Genomic DNA, 14,024 nt, shown 5'->3' on the forward strand with positions numbered 1-14,024 from the left:
GTGGCGGAAATGGCGCACCGACAACACAATGGCGAATAATTCTCGATCAAAGGTGGACCATTTCCTTTCCGACGTTGACAGCACGTGGCTGGCATATGCAATAATATGCTCCTTACCATCCACATGTTGTGAGAGGACCGAACCAACCGAATGCAAAGACGCGTCTGTGTAAAGTAGGAAGGGTATCGAGAGGTTTGGGAACGCCATAATAGGCGGCGATGTCAATGCTTCCTTCAAGATGTGAAACGATTCACTGGCCTGAGCTGACCAAGTGAACATAACACCCTTGTGTGTTAACCGGTGTAGAGGTTCTGCTGTATGAGCGAAGTTCCTGATAAACCTTCGGTAATACGAACATAAACCAAAGAAATGCGTGATGTGCGATATGGGCACAGTTTAATTGCTGCAGCGTCGCCTGTGTTAATGGAGTTTGTGATTAAATCGGCCTTTCCATAGTCGTGCGGGTGTGAGCTAAAAATGTCAGAAAATTCTGCTAGCAAATGCTTAAGCGACGACTTCTGGTCTGCATTCAAGCATTCAAACCGCTAAAAGCATGTCTTGAACAGCGTGTGTGTCATCAGCTGAGGTATTTACAGCTGAAACTAGCACGTATTCGTCCTGTGTTTTTCCCACTATGGAGAAAAACTGGCCAACTGGGCATCCCGCCCCCAAAGAGACTGGTTGGCTTGTCGGATTAACGACTCTAATGATGCCCTTCCCATTTTGAATCATTGCTAGAGTGCATGCAATGCCTAAGGACGCAGCCTGGGGAGACTGAGGCTCCACAATACCCACAAATGAGTCTGTGAAGGGATTTGCGACTACACCGTCACTAATAGAAACCGAAACCGTCATTTCTGACATTGGTGGCACTGTTACCTGTGCAACAGTTATCGCCGCGCTCTGTATTGGAGTAAATGACTGTGGCGGTGAGAGAGATGTTGCTGTGTCATACAATCGTAGCTGCTTGTGTGGTATATCTACCGCAACGGCATGTTGGACCATGAAATCCCATCCGATAAGCACTGGATGGGTTGCTGTTCGTGTTATGTGAAAAATGTGAGAAAATGTGACATCCCCAACATGCACAAGGGCTGCTACAGAGCACAGTTAGTCGTCGGTAATGAGGGATAAACCCGAACCGGTGTCGACTAAAGCATAGATTCCGGTGCCAGCCTGTGAAACTTGAATGAATGGTGTGGTTGGAGTGGATGTACAATGCATATTATCAAAGTGGACCATTGAGTGTGTTGGAGCTGACATTCGGTCCCCAATACCAGCCTCTACTCGTTTCCCTGACGTGGCGAAGGAGGGGCTGTATCTCTTTTGACTGGAGAGAAACGGACATAACGGGTAGGGGATGTGTGAGAACGTGATGACTGTCTGTGATGCGGGGGTGGTGAAGGTGAGCTGTCGGTGCGATAACTAGAGTGTCTGTAATGTGGGTTAGGGGAGGGAGAACGAGTGGCACATGGTCAGTCTTCATAGCCGAAATGGGGTCGGCACTCTCTCGAGGGGGAGCGGTCTGGTTTAGGGTGTGTGCAATTATGTCTGTAAGAACTATGGGGATCGAAATGTGTATGGTATGGGGTAATGGACTTACAACACAGGGGAGGGGGAGAATAACTGCGACGGCTCTGATGACGGGGGTCTTCATACGATGCGGTGCAATCATAAGTAGAGCGGTAGCGTTGTGAGGGGCTGTAGTCATCATAAGGTTGTTGCCGTTGTTGTCTCTGCAGGTGCTGTGAATGGCAGCGGCATTCCTGACGATGATGGTGATGGCCATCCCACTCAGGCTGGCGAGTCCATGGTGTTATGTTGTAGTCAACAGCTGCGAAAGCGTGTGTAGTTTCTGTCACCTTATGCTGAAGGTTAGTTATCTGTTGTGATAGTAATCCAGCCGTTCGTCAGTCCGTCGCTGATGGGACTGTCGTAAAGTAAGTAGGTCCACCCGGAGGTCAGCGATGGCCGACGTCAGATCTGCGATGGGCATTGATGTCGCTGTGGCAGGTGAAGGTTGCTGATGCACAGTCACTGGCATAATAGCCGTTGGATTGGCCACACTGATGGCCAACTGTGCACGTTCACATTGACTGTCTATCTTTAAAGCATTGTCCAATGTCACTGCTCCATGCTCATGTATTTTCAATTAGAGTGCAGGGTCTAAGCCAGTAACAAATCTACGAAAAATCTCACCGTATCTCACCGTGACATCATACTGAGGGAAAGCTTCTGCCACTAAGCTGGTGAGTTCAGCTGCATAAACCTGCAAAGGCTCCTGAGGTTTACGGGGACGATCATTTAAATACGTTTGGAATGTGGCCAGAAATGTTGCACGTCCAAAAACAGCACTTAAACTGGCCTTAAGTCAGCTCGTAGTCTGCCTTAACAGCAGGTGAAAGAGACTGCCAGTATGCAAATGCGGGTCCCATGAGCTTAGCAGGAAGAAATGTAGCTTTATCAGGTGGTGTGGCAGAGACATTCAATACCACTTCAAATCTCTGTATCCATGAGCCGAATGGTTCAGCGTTATCGCCATAAAAAGGAGCAGGAAGATCAATTCTGAAAGGCACATGCAAATTTACAGCAGGCATCGCGGCATGTGGTTGCAGCAGATCCGCGATATGATCGTCATCCACAGACATTGCGTGTGTGCGAGCAACGGTGAGAGGAGGAAAAAAAAAATAATAGCACGTAGTTCAAATTTGCAAAAATATAGCTCGTAAAATATTGTGACCAATATAAACGTGCCAGCAAGGTGATGTGGCTATTTTACGTTGTGCAGAGTCAAGCAGAAAATGTCCATACAGAGAAAAAAAGGATAAATAGCCAACCAGCGCTGCCACCAGTGTAATACTCTGTTTTGGTGGGCCTTGAAAAGTCCATGCTTACCGAGTATTATCCACGGGTTCTTGATTATTTTCTGTATCTGTTACGGCCACTGGATAGAAGATTCAGACCAAGACTTCTGTGCTTCGAACTCAGTGTTTATTTTCCAACATTTTCATTAGCTGTGTCTCTGCCTCATTCCACCCGACTACCTCGTGCGTCTCTTCCCTTTCTCTCTCTCTCGTTTCTTCCCGCTCTCTACTCTCGCGATATCTCGCGTACAATCTATTTTATTTAAACCTTCTCATTTCGATTCTTACAAGATCATTGGCGTATAAAGACAGTTTATGCACAGAACCCCCCCTTGTGATCCCCATCATCTGACTGAACCTAAGGGCTACTGCCAAAGGTTCAATAGCAATGGCGAACAGTAAGGGGGAGAGTGGACAGCCCTACCGAGTACCACGTTGGAGAGGAAAATAGTCAGAATAGTTATTGTTGGTACGGACACGAGCTAAAGGAGAAGCATACAGAAGTTTAATCCAGGAAATAAATGTACTGCCAAATCCAAATCTTTTTAAAGTGTAGAACAAATAAGGCCACTCCACACGGTCAAATGCCTTCTCTGCGTCCATCGAAATAACCAGCTCAGGAGTGGTAGATGTTGAAGGAGAGTACAATACATCAAAAAGACGCCTGATGTTGTGGAAAGAGTGTCTTCCCTTAACAAACCCTGTTTGGTCTGTAGAAATAATTAAAGGCAGAACAGCCTCTAGACGCCTTGCCAGCATCTTAGCTAATATTTTAACATCCGCACATAACAAAGAAATAGGGCGATAGTAACTACAAAGAAGCGGATCCTTGCCTTTCTTTAATATTAGTGAGATGGAGGCCTGTCTTAAAGTTTGGGGGAGTATGCCAGATTTTAAGGATTCATTAAACATGTTTAGAAGTAATGGGGAAAGTTTATCAGCAAACGCTTTAAAAAATTCAGTAGGCAGACCATCAGGCCCAGGGCATTTCCCACTCTGCATTGAAAGTAATGCACCTTTAATTTCATCTAAAGTAAAAGGCTCATCTAATCTAGAAGATGTCTCAGGGTCAATGGAAGGAATGTTTAGGGGGCTAAAAAAAAACATAAAATTCAGCCTCTTCAGATGAACACTCAGAAGCATACAACGAAAAATAAAAACTCCTGAATTGGTCATTAATAGTTTGAGGGTTAATAGTTTTACCATCAATGGTATTGATCTATAAGATATATTGGGTTGAGACAGATTGTCGAATTTGGTGGGCCAATATTTTGCCTGACTTATCTCCAGATTCATAATAATTATGACGAGACTTAAGTAATGCTTTGATTGCTTTATCAGCAGCCAAAATATCAAATTCAGACTTTTTAATAAGCAAATCTTTGATAAGTTCAAGGTCAGGTGCGTTTGCACATTTGGACTGTAAGTTCATCATATCCCTAGAAATAGAGATGCCCCTTTGAGCAGTATTTTTTTTCCGAAAGACAGAGTAGGAAATGATCTCGCCACGTAAATAGGCTTTGCATGCCTCCCAGATTGTTGATGCTGACATGTCGGGGTTAACATTAGTAGAAATGAAAATATCAATGCGACTGTTAATGGTTTCAATGAAATCTGGGTCAGTAAGAAGAAATGAATTAAAGTGCCAAGGAGATCGCGTGAAAGATACACCCGGAAATGAAATATCCACTATGACGGTAGCATGATCTGAAATTACTATAGGACTATAGAAACAGGTACAAACAGAGGAGAGCAACTTATTATTATTAATTCGAGAAAAGGTACCAGGTACAGGAGAAAAAAAAAGAAAACTGCTTATCACTGGGGTTGAAAAAGCGCAATACATCTGAGACTGCATACTGTTCTATAAACAGTTGAATTATTTTAGATGATTTAGATTGAGAGAGGGGCTTATTGGAAGAACGATCAAGTGTGGGATCAAGACAGCAGTTGAAGTCTCCACCCAGAATAAACTGACTAGAAACTAAGTCTGGAATAGAGAAAATAAAGTTTTTATAGAAATTCTCATTATCCCAATTTGGGCCATATACATTAGCTAAAGTCAAAGTACTACCATAGATTTGTCCAGTAACAATAATAAAGCGACCGTACGTGTCTTTTAGTGGTAATAATCCAACAAAAATCTGCAGCCATGACAAATTCCCAAAAGCAAAATAAACGGTGGTAGCATGCAAGATTGTAAAAAAAAAAAAAAACACACACATTAAACATACCAACCCCAAACCAGTTGCCGAAAAGAACCGCAACAAACAGTACTCTGATACAAAGATCAGCTTAGATTAATACTTCCTTATACCAATCACACTACCCCCACATTAGTGTAAATAGATTTAAAGAACACATGTTAAACCTTATCAATCGAACATCTCAAAAGTAAACACAGAGCCATGAAGCTAGAACTTATGCGAACCGTGCGAGCTACATAACTACCCAGCCAACATTTGTGGGGCCCATGTGGGTTTGACATGGGCTGAAAAAGTGGGCCCAAAATGGGATTGTCCGCGGGTTCCATACACGGAATTACAGTACATAGTAAGGCGAAATTTATATATTAAAAAATTTAATTAATAAATAAATAAAAGTAAACATAAAAGAGGGGTAAGCACCGCAATAGTAGCAACAGCTCAACATGTCATCAATAAACAGAAAGTGTAAGTTGGCTTTCTTAGGAGTTCGTGTTTAAGTCTTTAACAGACTTGACAGCATCCGAAGCAGACAGCCCAGTTTTATCCCCGTTGGGTAGAGTGATGCGCAGCCAAAACCACAGTGCAACGATGCGTACTGAATTCAAGATACAAAACTTAACAAAAGGGTCTAGTATTTACACAACTACAGCCCATAGTAAAACGAGGTTTATAAAAACAAAAGAAGAAAAAAAAAGAGACCGCACCACAATACCAGCAACAGTGCAGCAAGGCATTTATAATCAGAAAATGTCAGTTGGCCTTCTTAGGAATTCGTGTTTAAGTCTTGAACGAATTTAACAGCATCCGAAGCAGACAGGAGCCAAGTTTTATCCCCGTTTGGTTGAGTGAAGCGCAGCCTGGCTGGATAAAGGAGCGCGGGCTTGTACCCGCGTTTGTATAGCTCGGCCATCGAACCTCTGTACTCGGCGCGCTGCTTCAATACGTCTGGGCTGTAGTCATCAAATATGCGATTCGGATGGCCCTTATAATGCAGGACGCCCCGTTTGCGAGCCTCGCGGATTACAAGGTCTTTAACTTGAAATCGGTGGAAACGCAAGATGACGGGCCGCGTTTTTCCTCCCTGCGCTGGCTTGGGAGCGAGGCTCCGATGCGCTTGATTTATTTCGGGGGGCGAAGTGAGGACCTCCGGACCAAGCACATCGATGAGCAGTTGAGAAAAGAACGCTGATGGACGAGGGCCTTCAATCGATTCGGGTAATCCAATGATCCGAATGTTTTGACGTCTGCCCTCCAGATCAGCTACTTTGTGTTTGAGCAGATCATTGTCTTTTTTGTCTTTTCGTTTTAACATTAAGTGACATGACATCTGACGCACAGATGCCATTGGCACATGCCACTATGCTCAGTGACACTTCCGGTTTTCAGTGGCATGTGTCAGTGGACAGTGGCATGTGTCACTAAAACCTGTGACACGTCAATGGACTGCGTCTTGTGTCAGTTGCCGCGGTGCGTGTCGCACCTTCGGTAGTGACTGACACCTGCCGCTGGGTGTCGCTGCATAATGTAGATTGCGTGACACACGCACTTAACGGCAGAACGATATTGAATTAATTAACAGTATGTTGCTGTCAAACATACGATTTATTACATTGCGGAGTTCATTTGTTCAACAAAGATTGAGTTCCTATATTAAGATTAAAATGTGTCTTATGCCTCTTAAAGGGGTCATATAATGCTGCTGTTATGAAATGTGTTTATGCGGTTTAAGGTTCAAAAAACACATTATTTTCCACATACTGTAGATTATAGTTTCTCCTCTATGCCCCGCCTTTCTGAAACGCGTCGATTTTTACAAGGCTCATCGGTCTGAAAAAGCGAGGTGTGCTCTGATTGGCCAGCTATCCAGTGCGTTGTGATTGGCCGAATTCCTCTAGCGTGTGACGGAAAAGCTGCTCAACTCATCTGCCAGTCACAACTGGAGGCAACATACTGCGACACGATTGTGACAATGTCAGTGACACAGGACGCAGTCCATCGGCACATGTCACAAGTTTTACTGACACATACCACTTGAAAACCAGCTGTCCAAATGACACGGCTGAACTGTCCGATTTTCATTGGCATGTGTCACTAAAAGTGTCACTAAAACTTGTGACATGCCACTGTCCACTGACACATGCCACTGAAAACGGAAGTGCCACCGGAAGTGTCACTGAGCATAGCGGCATGTGCCAATGGCATCTGTGCGTCAGATGTCATGTCACTTAATGTTAAAACTGCCTCTCTGGAGTAGGCACCCTCAAGTTGCTGGAGCCGTTGGTCAACTGAAGTGGCATTAACTTCGAGAGAATCAATGCGTTGCCCGTGATCATTAATAGTTGATTGAATGCTATCCAGCGAAGAAGCAAGGGACTCGAATGAGGATTTGAAATCGACTGAAAGGGCCGCTCTGTGTTCGTCCAGCAGCAAACTTATGTCGGCCATGGAAATCGGCGAGCACTCCTTATCCTTTTCTGCAAGTTTTCCTTTAGCTTTAGACATAAGGCGATCCAAACAATTACAGCCCGTTTATGAAACTTTGTTGACACTACAGATGAAAAAAGAAAGGTTTAACAAGAAACTTAAAGATAAAACCGCGGGAGCAGGCTAAGCGCGTGACTACTCTGCACACCTCATAACCGGAAGCAGTGTTGCCAGATTGGAAATGTCCAAGTATCGTACCAGAAGCTCAAAATTATCGTATTTGGAAAAAAATTATCGTACACGAGTCAAGCGTACAGAATACAGCTATTTATCTAAACCAACAACTTTTTGACATGACCTGCAAATTACCACAATAGATTATTATTAACACTCACTTTGTCGCGTCCAGTGTAGACAGACTTTAGCTGTTAACTGCACATCTGAGCCGCTGTCATCGGAAGCCTGTGTGTTGCCAGATGCTGAGGGGGTTCTTGCCGTCATGGACCGCAACAGTGCTCGTTGGCTTTAAAGCAGGGCAGCTTCCTGCATTCTTAACACACTCTGAGGTGTGCACGAGCGCATTTAGAGTGTCTGTAATGAGCCGATTTCGTGTATGAATATAGAAGCCCTATGACTACAACTACCATCATTTGAATTGTCATAAAATTATGAAATTATCGTACATTATGGGATTTTTTTTTCATTATTGATCGTACATCGTACAGAGGTCAAAATTATCATACAAATACGATGATTATCGTACAAATACGATGATTATCGTAAATCTGGCAACACTGACTGGAAGTCCCGAAAATTTAACTTTCAATATAAAACATATTACAGTGCATGTGGCATTAACTCCCATACAGTCATGCACATAAATAATTGAAGACAGTGACAGACCTACTTGAGCATAAGAGGTTTGTTTAGAAACAGTACAATTTTGTGTTTGTACAGTAAACAGGTGTGTGTGTGTGTCTGTGTTTGTGATCAGGAAGACTTGTATTTGGCTTATTCAGTACTCAAATTTTATACCAATCTAACTTATGCAATACAGTGGAATACTGCAATAAGTTTAGTATACCACCCTAACCTATTAGTCAAACATTATTTTATTTATTATTATTTTTATTATTATACCCTCATTAGGGGCTGAGCCCCCCTAAAATGAAAATCCTAGAGTCGCCCCTATTTGCCAGTACGTGGGGAAGGAGACCAGAGGCCGTTTTTTTTTTTTATGGATGTCAATGGAGGAGAGGCTTCAGTACACTGAATAAACAGTTTTTTAGAGGAAAAAAGCTTATCATTTAATGAATCAAAAGCCTATCAGCTAATCTCCAACATATTTTACACTAAGCAATACTTTTGGATCTAACTATTTTTAGAGTTTACACTGAAAAAACAAGCCGTTTTATAAGAGAAGTCATTGACTTTTTGCAACAGGTGAGATTCAGCTTACGGCATTTCTCATTCATTCCTATGATATCCGTAAATGGCGAATGAGTGTCACACAACTCTCTCAACTGACTGAAATTCAATGACGTCAAGGCTGTAATGTGATTGGTTATTAAGGGACACGTGATCCAAGTTAGCCATTTCGCTTTCTCCAATAGTAAGTAATACAGACCCTCTCATCTCCCTATAGTAAGACAATCTCTGGTCATACCGCCCAGCCCTATTTTGGACACCCAAAAAAAACACCCACTCACTGCCATTATAAAGCTTGGAAGAGCCAGGACATTTTTTAATATAACTCTGATTGCATTTGTCTGAAAGAAAAAAGACGTATACACCTAGGATGGCTTGAGTGTGAGTAAATTATGGGGTAATTTTCATTTTTGGGTGAACTATCCCTTTAAAATTTGAGTGTATAATCACTGATGAGCACCCTTGATGTATGTGATAAAGTTCACAGACATGGAGCTTGCTGTTTGGCCGAATACCTCTTTGAAGTTAGTGCTAAATGCCATCAGGGAGCTTGTGACAGGGCCGTTAGCATCCCATATATATCTTGCCCACTGTAATTCTCATCCTGATAGTAGAGAAACGATGCAAGCGATCTTTGCTTGATCAGACTGGAAGAGTTGCAGCTGCATTTCAAAATAAAAGGAGCACTGTAGTAGAAACCCGCTGCATTCCTCCGCCTCGCCTGAATAGGTCACTGGTGGTAACTTCAGAGGTAACTTCCACAATAGATGTTTATTAGCAGGTTTAGTGTGAAACAAGCAATATCAACAAGTGAGTGATAGAGCTCAGAAAATATGATGAAACTTAAGAGGTCTGGTGCTGTGGTGTTGGCTGAATCCATGACAGAAACATTTACCGAATGTAAATAGAGAAATGTTAAATAAAAAGACATTTATCAAATTAAATATATATTTAGCATTGTGGTTCAGAGGCAAGGAAGCAGGAGGGTAGAAGAAGGATCTAAACACAGCGTCTGTAATGGAATAAACAAAACGAGCAAAAATAAAGCATGGACAGGAACACACAAAACACAACAGCTGGGGGGTATTCCAGAAAGCAGGTTATGCAACATACCTGTGTAGGTTTATGGATAAGTAAACTTACCACCACTCACACATATCATCAACACATCTCTCCTCACAGGCACTTTCCCCACTTTATTCAAGCAGGCTCGGGTAACCCCACTGTCGCTTTGGATAAAAGCGTCGGCAAAATGACTAAATGTAAATGTAAACGGATAATCTTAATGCTCAGTTCCGAAACCTGTGTAAACCTTCGAGGTATGTAGGCTAAGTAGCTATAGCATCTTGCTTTCTGAACATAACCTGCTTTGGAGCAGGGTTCCAGGGTTAGTTTACTACAATTATACCCTCAGCTTCAGTGGTAATTATAGAAATGTGATTGTGTATTATGTGTATGCTAGGTTAAACAGATGGGTCTTTAATCTAGATTTAAAATGGCAGAGTGTGTCTGCCTCCTGAACAATGCTAGGAAAACTGTTCCAGAGTTTGGCCAGAGTTTTTTCTGCAACACAGCTTTTGAGTCTTAATCAGCTTTTTTGCATATACATACTGGCCCTGTTCTACCGCTTGCTCCATTTCTGCAAATCAGTTTTTGTGAATAAAGGACTTGCTCTACATGTTGCTTTGGTTTCCATCAAAACCCACTTGCGCCACCTGCTGGTGAGCGACTAATAGCAGATGGAGATCATGCATCGGTGCTCTACTGCTATTCCTTCAATTTCTGAATGTGCAATGCTGAATTTTCTGCCGAATTTGAACCACTGAATTTGTGGAAGCGAAATAAAATGGACTAAAAATTGCCTGTCGAATATTATACATCATATTTTTAAACAGATTGAATATTTCGGAAGTGAACTCTGGAAGATGAATATGAATTATTGAATTTTTTATGAAAATGTGTGTGAAATGTTTTGAATTGAAATATTCACAGCTTAAATAAACAACTATGTTAAATTTCAGACCCTAAAAATGCAAACCCTGAAAATACAAGGCATAAAATTGCAAGCACAGTTAATGCAATGCATTATTTTTTCAGTTAGTGCAATTCAACATGCTTTTTTTGTTTCAAAGACATTTGTCATTATTTTGCTTCCATAGTCAATCTAATTCTTGCCAATATTTAAATCATTCAGCACTCACGCACACACATAACTCCAGGTTCACACATACTCTTGCATATATTTATTGTGTTTAAACACGTATGAAAGATTGTATTACTGTACTGCGTAAAAAGAGAATCACAATGCTCAAAAAGTATTTTCAGAAACAACGTTTGGATTTGAAATCGAAATGGATAAATGTTGTGTTTGTGGTAAACAGCCATGGATCAGTAGCGGACCTCTGTGTGAAACCACAATATACGAGTCCGTGCTGCTTCTATACTGCTTACATGGACTGCATATGCACTGCAAATGGAGTAGGCTTGCACCGTTATAAAACAAAAATGATCAAACATTTAGGTGAGAATAATATATTTTTGAAAAATGTTTTTTAAAAAAATGCCCCCCTCCACACCTCAAATTAAACCCCCCACCCCCAAAAGTCACCTAAGAGGAGAATTCCCCCCCATTTTCAAAAATGAAATTCAGGCCCTGAATAAATGTCTGTAAAAATCCTGACTGGAGCATCAATATAAATAATTCTATATGATAAAAGGAAGGCTTCAAAAAGATCAGTATCAGTGATCGGTATCGACAGATACTGCTTCCTGTGATTGACGATCGGTGATCGACCCAAAAAATCTTGATCGGAGCACCCTTACGAGAAGATAATCAACAGCTAAAATGTGTATGCTGCTGACAGCATGAAAACGTACTGCTGATATACAATAATGTGCTTGAAAGCATCCCCATAAGGCAGAAGAGAGATGAAATGATAAAATCCCCCAAAAAAGCAGATAAGATGTGTTTTCTTTACCAGTAATTTTGTTTATTTAACAAAAGAAAATAATGCGTACAATATGCATTGAATTAGACGAATAACCTATGTTAGCGAATAATTGTGTAGGATCGAACTATTTTCCTGCTCATCTGAACACACACAACTGTTGCAAGAAAAAAACAATCAATCACAGAGAGCGTTCCCCTACTTCTGACAGTGCATTCAAACAGGGCTGCATTTCCCAAAAGTATCATAAGAAACCATTGATGCTTTTGGGAATGGCAGCCCAGAACAATGCTTATCAGAGGACAGAAAAAACATTTATGTTTGAGTTATTTCACAATAAACAAATTGAATTTGTAGCATACATAGTTTGCAATTACATTTATTTAAATTGAACGTTAAAAGTTCATATAGATCATGATCTATTCCGTAATGTTAATATAAATCATAGCTGTCAGAATAAAAAGGTTGCATTTTATGCATGCAACAGCCTTTCACTGGCAGTCCCTGATGAAAATTAACCATGGTTTTACTAAAGTGACCATAGTTCAACTATAGTATTTGTAGATTTCCATGGTTACCACTACAGTAAACATATTTTAAAGGGGTCATATGACGTTGCTAAAAAACATTTGGTGTAATGCAATGTGTTTACGCGGTTTAAGGTTCAAAAACCATTATTTTCCACAAACTGTACATTATTGTTGCTCCTCTATGCCCCGCCTTTCTGAAACGTGTCGATTTTTACAAAGCTCATCATTCTGAAAAGCGCGATGTGCTCTGATTGGCCAGCTATCTAGTGCGTTGTGATTGGCCGAATACCTCGGAAATGTTATGCCCCTTACCAGGTTCAAGAAACTTTCCTCCATAAAATGCGTTGCACACACACGAATATTTGGTTTGAACTGTTCTGGAACAATGTTGTACATAAAACTTAACCACTTCTAGTTGTGTCCTCTTTTGGAAGGCCAAACAAAGTAGTTTGGCTTTCGCAAAAAAACACACAGCGTCTCCACGGCATGGCGGCGGCAACAATACTACAGCTAGAATAAAAGTGGCGCCTTCTTTCTTTGCGCATACATTTGGAGGTGTTATGCAAATCTTCCCACACAGTGACGTAGACGTGAAAAAAAAAAAAAAAGTGAAGTGACGTGTGGCCAAGTATGGTGACCCATACTCGGAATTTGTGCTCTGCATTTAACCCATCCAAGTGCACACACAGAGTACCCAGCAAGCAATAGCCGTCATTTCAATGTCTCGGTTAACTATAGACCCGATATAGTCCGGATTTGTGTAACCCACTTCTAGCCCAAATAACCTTGATTTGGTTTAATGTCGTTTTTTGGCACAATAACTTTTGAGATGTATGATATTCCATCATGTAAGCAAAGTCAACAGCGTTTACAAGGTGTTTGGTTTCATTTCTTTGACATGTTCAATACGTAGCCTGTGCGTAGCCACGATTTAGCTCGTAGTCAGAGCGGCTATCTGTAGCCCACTTATAGTCAAACCTGATTCACTGTAGTTTTTGGACAGACAGCGCATGAGATGGTTGATGGTTGATCATGTTCGCAGTGTCGATAATATCTACAAAGTTATGTGTCATTTCATGACATGGTCTATATGTAGCCACGATTTAGCTCTAAATTAGACGGGCTACGTGTAGTCTGCTTTTAGCCCACCTGGCGAAATCGAGGCAATCTGTGGTCTAATTTTAACGGCTTGGCTATAGCCCTATACCAGTAACCAGACCAGCGATGAGCATAGCCAAAATAGCCTTAAAATTGTAATTTATTAATAAATAAATAAATTTATTAAAAAAAAAATTTCACCCACGCAGCTTCTTGTATGTATGAATGTAACATTTACAGCTTGTGGGATGCATGACATCATATTATCAAATGCAAGTTAACTTTTGAAACATTTAAATTAGCATTATTTTTGGCATAATAAATAATGCTATATTTAACAATGCTGTAAAATAATTAAATAAAAATATAAAATAATGCTAATTTAAATGTTTCAAATGTTTACTTGCATTTAGGAACCGTGACATTTTAGTAAAGGGAGCAGATCGTAGTTGATAGTGATCCGTGACTAGCCCATGGTTCAGCACGCATGTGTTCAGAGGATTAATTGCAAAATTTAATAGAGTA

The sequence above is a fragment of the Sinocyclocheilus rhinocerous genome, unplaced genomic scaffold (assembly GCF_001515625.1).
Source record: "Sinocyclocheilus rhinocerous isolate Xijiao unplaced genomic scaffold, SAMN03320098_v1.1 scaffold1523, whole genome shotgun sequence".
Classification (NCBI taxonomy): domain Eukaryota; kingdom Metazoa; phylum Chordata; class Actinopteri; order Cypriniformes; family Cyprinidae; genus Sinocyclocheilus; species Sinocyclocheilus rhinocerous.